This window comes from Habropoda laboriosa, unplaced genomic scaffold (assembly GCF_001263275.1).
Source record: "Habropoda laboriosa isolate 0110345459 unplaced genomic scaffold, ASM126327v1 scaffold120, whole genome shotgun sequence".
NCBI classification, from domain to species: Eukaryota; Metazoa; Arthropoda; class Insecta; order Hymenoptera; family Apidae; genus Habropoda; species Habropoda laboriosa.
The window spans coordinates 283791-292254 of NW_017100227.1; positions in this window are offsets into that span (position 1 = coordinate 283791).

Sequence of the window (8464 nt, forward strand, 5' to 3'; positions counted from 1 at the left end):
GTTCGAAACGCGGTGAAAAAAAATCTGTTCCTTCGTCGGCGATAAATAACGAATAATTCTTTAAACAGTCGCCTATGCATCATCGTGTCATTTTCGCGGCACTATATACGTGGCGTTCGCGTCGCCAGCGTCGTCGCCGTCGTCGACGTCGCCGGCGACAACGCGGAACGACGCGCCGGAAAATTTATCGATGCTAATTTCCCGGCCGCGGTCCTCCGCCGTCACGGAAAAGAATTGTTGTCATCCTGCCCTCCCTCTTCAACCGCCCGCCTTGTCCTCATCTACACCCCCTGTTCACGTCTTGTCGTCTTAGCCTGTCCTCGAGGCTGTTACCTGCGACTCGGCTCTTTTCCTACCAAAACCCCCGTTTAAAACGCTGTCCCTCGTATTTAAGTCCCACTGACTGACGCGATTCGGCAACCACAACTTCTCTCTTCCTCTCCGACCGGTTTTCTCTTCTTTTCGCTTGTTACGCTTGTTCTGATGTCACGTGCAGCGTAACGGAACATCCTAGGATCGAGCTTCGTCTTTCGCTTCTGTTTCACTCGTAATTAATTGCTATTGGGTGGATGAGGTTGGTAATTTTGTAGTTGTAACGCGTGTAACGCATCTTTGGAAGGGAAGTATGCAGTTTATTTCAGTGAATTTTAGAAGCTGGTTTGATAAGTGATTTGAAAAATTTCTTCGGTCAACTGTACATTTTTTAAATAAGATTCTACAGTCTGAGGTGATTGTTTACGTAAACTTTAAGAAGTTTGCAACATTTCATTGAATTTTTTGGTAAAATGTGAAAGCAGAATTTTGCTACTGTTAATTATTGATTAGGTAATTTGCTCGTTAAATCTGTAGTAATCTCTAATAAATATTGTAAAATGTCAATCTTATGACTCACGAATTTCTTCTCTTTTTAAGTTAGCTTTTTAGAACGTAGAAAAAGGGGTTGGTAAAAATCTATATTTTCTTTGAAGTATTATTATTTTCACAACTTCGAATTTCAGAAGAAATCACGCCACATAGTAGATAAGACTGTTCAACTTCTGACTTTAAAGTATTCATTGCAAACGTAATACCACAAATTGTCCTTTCTGTTTCACTTTTAGTTTTAATAAAGTAACATAGATTTCTTGCATAAAATTGGCAGTAACGTACATAAATACGTAACCCCTGAGATCTCAGTTTTTCAATTCGAAACAATTCGTTCGTAATTCGTGTCAATCAATTGCAAATAACATTGTAACGTTGCAATTCATTAATTCGACGAGATTGAAACATCGGAGAGCCGCGTTAATCTGGTATCTTAGCGAAGCCGACCCGTTGTTTCCCAAATGATTTTATCCCGTATTCGACGGGAACGGGCGATTTTTACCAGGAACTAATTTTCGAGCGGACAAATGCATTTACTTAATACGCAAATAGCTGTTGCTATTAAATTGTAGCGACGTTTAACAACGCCGACGTGTATCCAGCGGGGCTCGCGAGGAACGTAATTAAATACGAAATAGTATGCGCTTCCTAATTGCGAGTGCCCTGAATTTAGCAATATTCGCGGTCCGTATCCGTCTTTCGACAGACTTTTCCAACCTCCCACCCGAACCTCCACGGTTGCGTTTTAATTCCGCGAGTCATCTACGTTCATGAATAATTACGGATCAGAGAGCGTCTTCCTCGATGGTGTACGTCTCAACGTCGTCATTCCTGCGGGCGATGCTTCGTCAAGCCGTTATTTCGAGCCCCTGCTTTGCTAATCTCGAATAATTACATATATTGCTTGTAGCGGATGATTTGGTTTCACCTGGACCGTAGCTGGAATAGTTAAGTACGCTTCTATGGAAAAGAAACGTGGAAAAGAGTGAAACAGTAGTTGGAAATGAGAGAGTGAAGAATACTAATTTAGCAATGGTGATAAAAGTGAAGGAAAACAAGTAAGTTCGAATTATTTTTTTAATTTAAATATCACTCTCTTCTCAAATATCTCATCGGAAGTATTAGGGGAGCAAGGTAGATTAATCATAGTAGCCTAGAAGAAGAGACTTTCAATGGAAGCTGAAGATCTTTATGAACGAATGAATGCATGCACGAATAACTAATAAAAAACTAGGCAATTGAAATCAAATGACAAATAATTCGTCATTCGACTAAAAATTGATTCGAACAACGAATCGGTGTGTTTCAAAGAGAGTGGAGGCCTCCTTTCTTAATCCCGGATCATTGTCCGCGAATTCCGATTCAGAATCCTGTTTTTCCCCGCGTTGTTCACGGACAGTGAGGGAGAGGGGTAGAAATTTATTATCGTTAACGAGATCACGAGCGTTCGATCAGCGCGGACAAAGCGTAGAACGGGCGAAGTAATTTTCTCGGCAGGTGCAACGCTGCTGCGACAGCAAAGTAGTTTACACCGTTTACACAATGAGGCTCTTTGAGAACGTAGGGCGAAAGCCTCTAATCGTCCCCCATTCCGTGGCGAAAGGGGTTTGTAAGCGTTCCCCGGTTTTTGCAGCACCAACGTCGTCGTCGTCGTCGGCGCCGCGGCGAATTCGTCGATGCCTCGGCACCGAAAACCTATTAGCTGACAGTCAATAAACAAAGGAACGTTCTGGGCGATATAATATTGATTAATAGGGAGGTTAAGGAAGCGTGGAGCCGTTTAGTCAAAGTTCTCTCGAAGGCGGCGCGAAATCGACGTGGAAGGGGCCTCGTTTGTGTGCGTGCCGAGTATATGCCGAGCGATTATCGAATTTCCTCCCCGTAACAACGGGGTTCTATTAACTCCCACCCGGCGCCGGGCTCACCCGATACAACCCCTGCTTTTGTGTATTGTTAAGACTATCCGCATTAAGCGATCCATAATAAGGAGTTACGCCGCGCGGATAAATCGTTTCAAATTACCATGGACGCCTCGTTCCGATCGATCGCATCTGACTGCTACTGCAAATTACACCGGAAAGATAATGTAGATAATACGCAGCGCCGAAATCGTCATTCTTCCGGCAAACCTAGGGCCGAACGCGTCGAATGACATTTCTTTCCTACGAGACTTCGTTTTTGAGCGAATGAGAATAATTCGAATTTATTCACTCGTTATTCGCGAATACCGAATAACTCGAATTTATTGCGGATCTTTTATTCTTATTGAAGTTGTCTATTGCTACAGTGCAAGATAAATAAATAGTAGTAAATTTTTAGAAGCTACGATTCAATTATCTCTGGGCAGCCTAGAATTACGAGATCATATTCTGTAGGAATCGATGAATTCCATTTTACTACACATTGTTTTCAAGAATTTCCAAAGCGACTGTTGATAGAAAGCAAGTGGCTCGAAACAATATAACGAGGAGTTAAATCTAATTGTGGAAAACAGTGACAGAATTACGAGTAATATCAGCGTTAATTACTAATTAGTGTATGAGTAATTACGTCAAAGAGTAGTTCCAGCAAATGGATAAATTACCCGAAACAGACAAAGCCGTTTGATTTTTATTTTTCGCGCAGATTTTGTACACGGCCAGCCTGAAAAACCGGAGGACAAACAGTTTTTCCCCGTGAAAACAGCAGCAGGCCGTTGCCTTGCGGAAACGTTTCCTTAACCAACCCGTTGTTTCCGATAGCCGGAACAGTTGCGTTTCCGTCTCCGAGAATTAAGTCCGTGAACACGAATGGCAATTCGCTTCGATATTAAAAAAATAGCTTTTGAAGCGAGGTCTACAGATGGGCGAGCAAACCGACGTTGATTCCACGGAAATCCGAACAAAGCGCACTTTGAAAAATCGAGATATCTCCTGGAGGGAGAAGGAGGGAAAAAAATAAATCCGAACACGGACGCAGCAAACCGAGAATTCGGGTCATCCTTTGCGTTCTTGCGCATAATATCCCCTGATGAATGTTGCCTCTGTTCCGCGAAATTTGACAACGAAAGAGGAGCAAACGAGGAAAGGTTTTAAAGGAATATTTCGAAACTCCAGCAAGGAAGGAGACCAGACTTCCCATCAAATTTTATTTCACGACAATTCCAAATTTTCGACTGCTCTCCTTGGCTCGTGAAATTCCCTCGTTGCTTCCTATTTTCATCTCTATTTCTTCTCCTTCGAAATGAATTACAATCATGCTAGACACAATTGAAGCAGATTATCTGCAAAATGGCGGACCTATAGAAAGTATCGAACTTCGGGAGCAAAATTAGAAAAATATTTTCATACAAATCTACGTTCAGCTATTGTTTAACTGACAAGAAATAGTAATATTTTTGTGTATTAAGAAGCAGTACTTTTGTGAATCAAGAATACGAGTGATTAATTTTTTGACTAAATTGAACACCTCTGATACAATACTCTATCTCGATAATATAAATATACATCGCTTAGGCAGACTATACATTGTCCAGCTTCTACACATTGCTGGTAACATACACAGCGAAAGAACCTTTATTTAATTATATAAAATCCAATATCGCTCGTTTAACATTTCACTCTGATTTTCAATAACAATATACTCCAATTACACAATCATTAATCAGTAACACCTGATACCTCTAAACAGAACAAAAAGCGGGAAAATAACTAAAATAATGGTCCGTTCTAAACCAAGGCAGACTATTAAAATGGCGGTCGTTTGTTATCGAAAAGAGGGAACTCCGTAGGCAAAGATAACGGAAAAGCAGGGGAGGGAAACACAAGTGGTGTGCAGCAGCAGCAGCAGCAGCAGCAGAACATTTATTTGCAATTGAAAGTAGGGGCAGCAGATTGCACGCCAATTTCTCGAGGACGGTTTCCGAAGGAACGGAATGCAGTTTCCGTAAGAAAAATGGAACTAATTGGTCCCCTCGAAAGACGCGGACGTTTGTGGCAAACAAGACGACGGTGCAGCGCATGAAAAGCGGGCCGCCGGTGGAGCAAAGTGGGTGGCACGGCGGCGGGAGGGAAGGAAGGAGGCTGAGATCTTGTAGTATCTGGAATTCTAGAGCATGGCGTCGAGTGTGTACCGTGCGCTGCAGGCTTACGAAAGATAGTTGGTGCACTCCTGAGATAAAAGGGAGCCATTCTTTTTTTAGAGGAAACGCAAACGAGAAATTAGAGCATGGAGACACTGCTTACCAGTCGAAATCGTGCGAGTCGCGTTCCCCTGGACTCGACAAGAATTCTTCAGCATCTCGACAGCCGAGATACATGGCGGACGAGTCGCCGCGAAGAGAAAGAACCTCTGCAAGACTGGGCTGGTCATTGAGAAATGGTCAGAGGGCAATTTTTATGAGCTTTCAGGTCGTATATGGTTACCGTTCTGTCGGACAGTGCTCATTGAATTTTCTGCCCTTGCTTTTTATTCTAACTCACGTCTTTGTCAATTTAATCCAATGCAGAGTATTAGGATTTTATTTTGAAATTGTGTACCTGTCGTGGAAGTGACGTACGTTGAGGAAAATGTGTGTATATGTATACAATAATGTGTAGGATTTGAAAATATTTTAATTCTTCGTTAGAAAAGGAATTGAATATATCTTGGTCATTTTGCTAGTTGAGGCTTCGGTTCGAAGATGCGAGCGATTATAGTTTCTGGCGCGGTGTGCTTAAGTGCCAAATAATTGAGAATTCTGTACCTGATTAATTCGTGACTTATTGCATCGATAGAAGTAGATAATTCTGTTATCTGCCGCAATGTAAATGCACAACTTATAAGTTTCCTTAGTGCAACTATACATTTGCCCCAGAAAGATTACCGATTTTACTAAGTGTCCAAATCAATTTTCAAAACGAAAGGTATCCTGTTTCAGTCTAACTTCGTTTCAAGTTGAGACACCTCGAATATGTCCAAGCCTCGTTGATGACTCGTTTGATCATTAAGAGTCGCTGTATTCACAAAACTACGAATTCCTCTACAAAAAGGCTTCCTTCAAATTTCAAGGAATCCCGAAGAATGTTGCGTTTTTCTCGCACCTCGCAGACTTCGCAAACGTCTCTCCCATTCATCGTCCAGCTTTTCACGGCAAATGTGATCCGCACAGCGAGGAAAATCCTCGACATCTCGGTCGAGACGAGAAAATTCAGGTTCGTTGATCGGGCGGGACTTGGGAAATGTTAATCGAATCGCGGGAGACAGTCTGAGTCTGCGAGCCTAGTGATCGATAAAGACTCGTTTGTTACGGCGTCCAGAGTTTCTAACCAGATTTTCGAGTCTTTCGAGTGGTACTCGGCGCGTCAAAGGATACTTTCAGCCCGCGGCGGGCCGACGATCGCTCGGGAACGAAGCGAACAATCGACGTGGCGTGGAGTCAAGTGTCGAACAACACCGCGTAATCATTCCGGAAGCTTTGTCGCGCGCATCCGAGTGGCGTGCACAGTTCGCCGCTACTTCCTCGCTATTGAAGAGCCTCATTAGTACTGTTTGTTATTGTTTGTACGGCACTCGGGGTGAAAAAGAGCGTGATACGAGAGGGTGCCCGAGGTGTCACCGTGATCTCGCTGATTCTCGCACCTCTCTCGTCGTTACGAACCCACCTACCCCCACCTTTCCTCGCTACTACTTGTCCTCATTTTTGGTTTCCTTTTAAGCATGTTCCTCACAATACGCGAAAGCTTGTTAAGTAGAAGCACACTTGGACTGATGCGCTGAGATATACGCTGTCGTCTGACAAGGGGAGAGAGGGGATGCTTGGGATGTTCTTGCGCCAATTTTCGTCCGGTTGTGTCACCTTCCTTTACTCTTACACCTGCCGGAGGCGAGGATCAACTCTCGATGAGATACAATCGATACAAACGTGTATTTTGTGTATTTAGGGAAGAAGTATTCTGACGTTTCGTAAGCATTGTAGCTTGCTTCATCAGGATTCGAGTGACACGCTGATACCAGTTACTTTTAGTAATCTTACGAGGTTCGACGTGAACTTCTAGGTCGCAGCAATGAACGAATGAAAAAGTGAAATTCGGCGACCAAAGAGAGATTTTCGTTTGAGGAGTCTGTTTTGAAGTAGCAAAGCGACAGGCATAAATACCTACTTACGTTCTTCTCATACGCTACTTTAATTTTCTATCACACTTGTTGCTTTTGTTTCTTTTGAAGCAATAATAAACTTTTACTTAGAGAGCACTGATCACTTTTCTAGTACTCTTAACCCTTTAGTGCGTTCTTTCGTTTGAAAATACACCGAAGATCTTTGGGTCAAGAAAGACTCGTAACAGTAAAAGTCATACAAAAAACAAGGAGCAGATGGGTCAAAAAAGACCCGAAGACCGCACAAGGGTTAACTCTTCTCCATTTTCTATTTCTCACAGTGCTCTCAGTTGCTAGCTTTCAATCTACTTCCTCTTTTTTCTTAGCTTTGTTCCATTTTGCGATTTTTCATGTACGATTAGGTTAAATTAGGTCCATTTCTAAGCACTTACTGTGCCTCACACGTCAACACTGACGAATGCAAATAACTTAAAATTTCCGTATTTCGAAAGCCAAGCTACAGCTAATGTACCTACATTTGTACGAATCTTTTTCCTTGCTTCGACGAAGTTAGAGGTGGACAACGGTAACAAGAAGAAATCCACATAAATCGTTCGTTTTTCGCCTGTAAACTTCGCCGTAGCATCGTGATGCATCCGCGAGTGACCTGATCCGCGTTAGCAAAGGGGTCGAGTAGGTCTACTCTAGCATCCATGTGCACACAGTGACCAGAGCGCGCGCGATTACCCATTCCTTTAGAATTAGCGGGACATCAAACTTGCACGGGGACAGAAAGACAGTGGTCCAATGGAAGCAAGAAGCGGAGAAAGGAAAGAGGCTGGGAGTCTTTCAACTCATCGCGCTCAGCAAACAAAGCGGGCCCCGGTGCAATGCATGCGCTCTGTACACGTAGTATATCCTAGTCGCGGAGGTTTACGACTATTCCCTTAATTGCGAAAGTATCGCTTTTGTACCTCCGTACAATAATCTTGCCGTGGCTGAACTATTAGCCTGCGCTAAATGAAGAAGGTCCCTTTTTGCCTCTGCCTTGCAGGCCTCCCTTTCTCGTTTTTGGTCCTTCGTTCGTCCTGGTTCCGCGCTGGTAAACGCCGCCGCGGATTGTTCCGTTACCGTGGGAAAAAAGGAGAAGAAATTCGGTGGAAAAACAAGGGAGGAACCCGGGGAAAATTTCGGCCCGCCTTCGGCTCTCCCTGAACCGGCAGCCTTATATTCGGCAAGCTCCGAGCTAATGAGGAGCAAATCTAGAGGTAAACGCGGCCACTGGAAGAAAAAAGCGAAAAAAGAAAGTCCGCCAAGAATTGCCGGAGTTGTTTGCGTCATCAAGAGGCGAACGTTGTTTGTCTTTGTGGTTTGCATTGCATTAAATCCCGATGTAGATATGTTCTTAAAGAGTTCCGCCCTTCTGATTAGTTGTGTGGCATTTTCACGCGTCTCTTCATCTTTCAACATTGCAGTTTTATCGAAATTCTGTTATTGCATCCCTCGGTAAAGAAATACGAGCAACAGGAAGAGAGTTAATCCACGC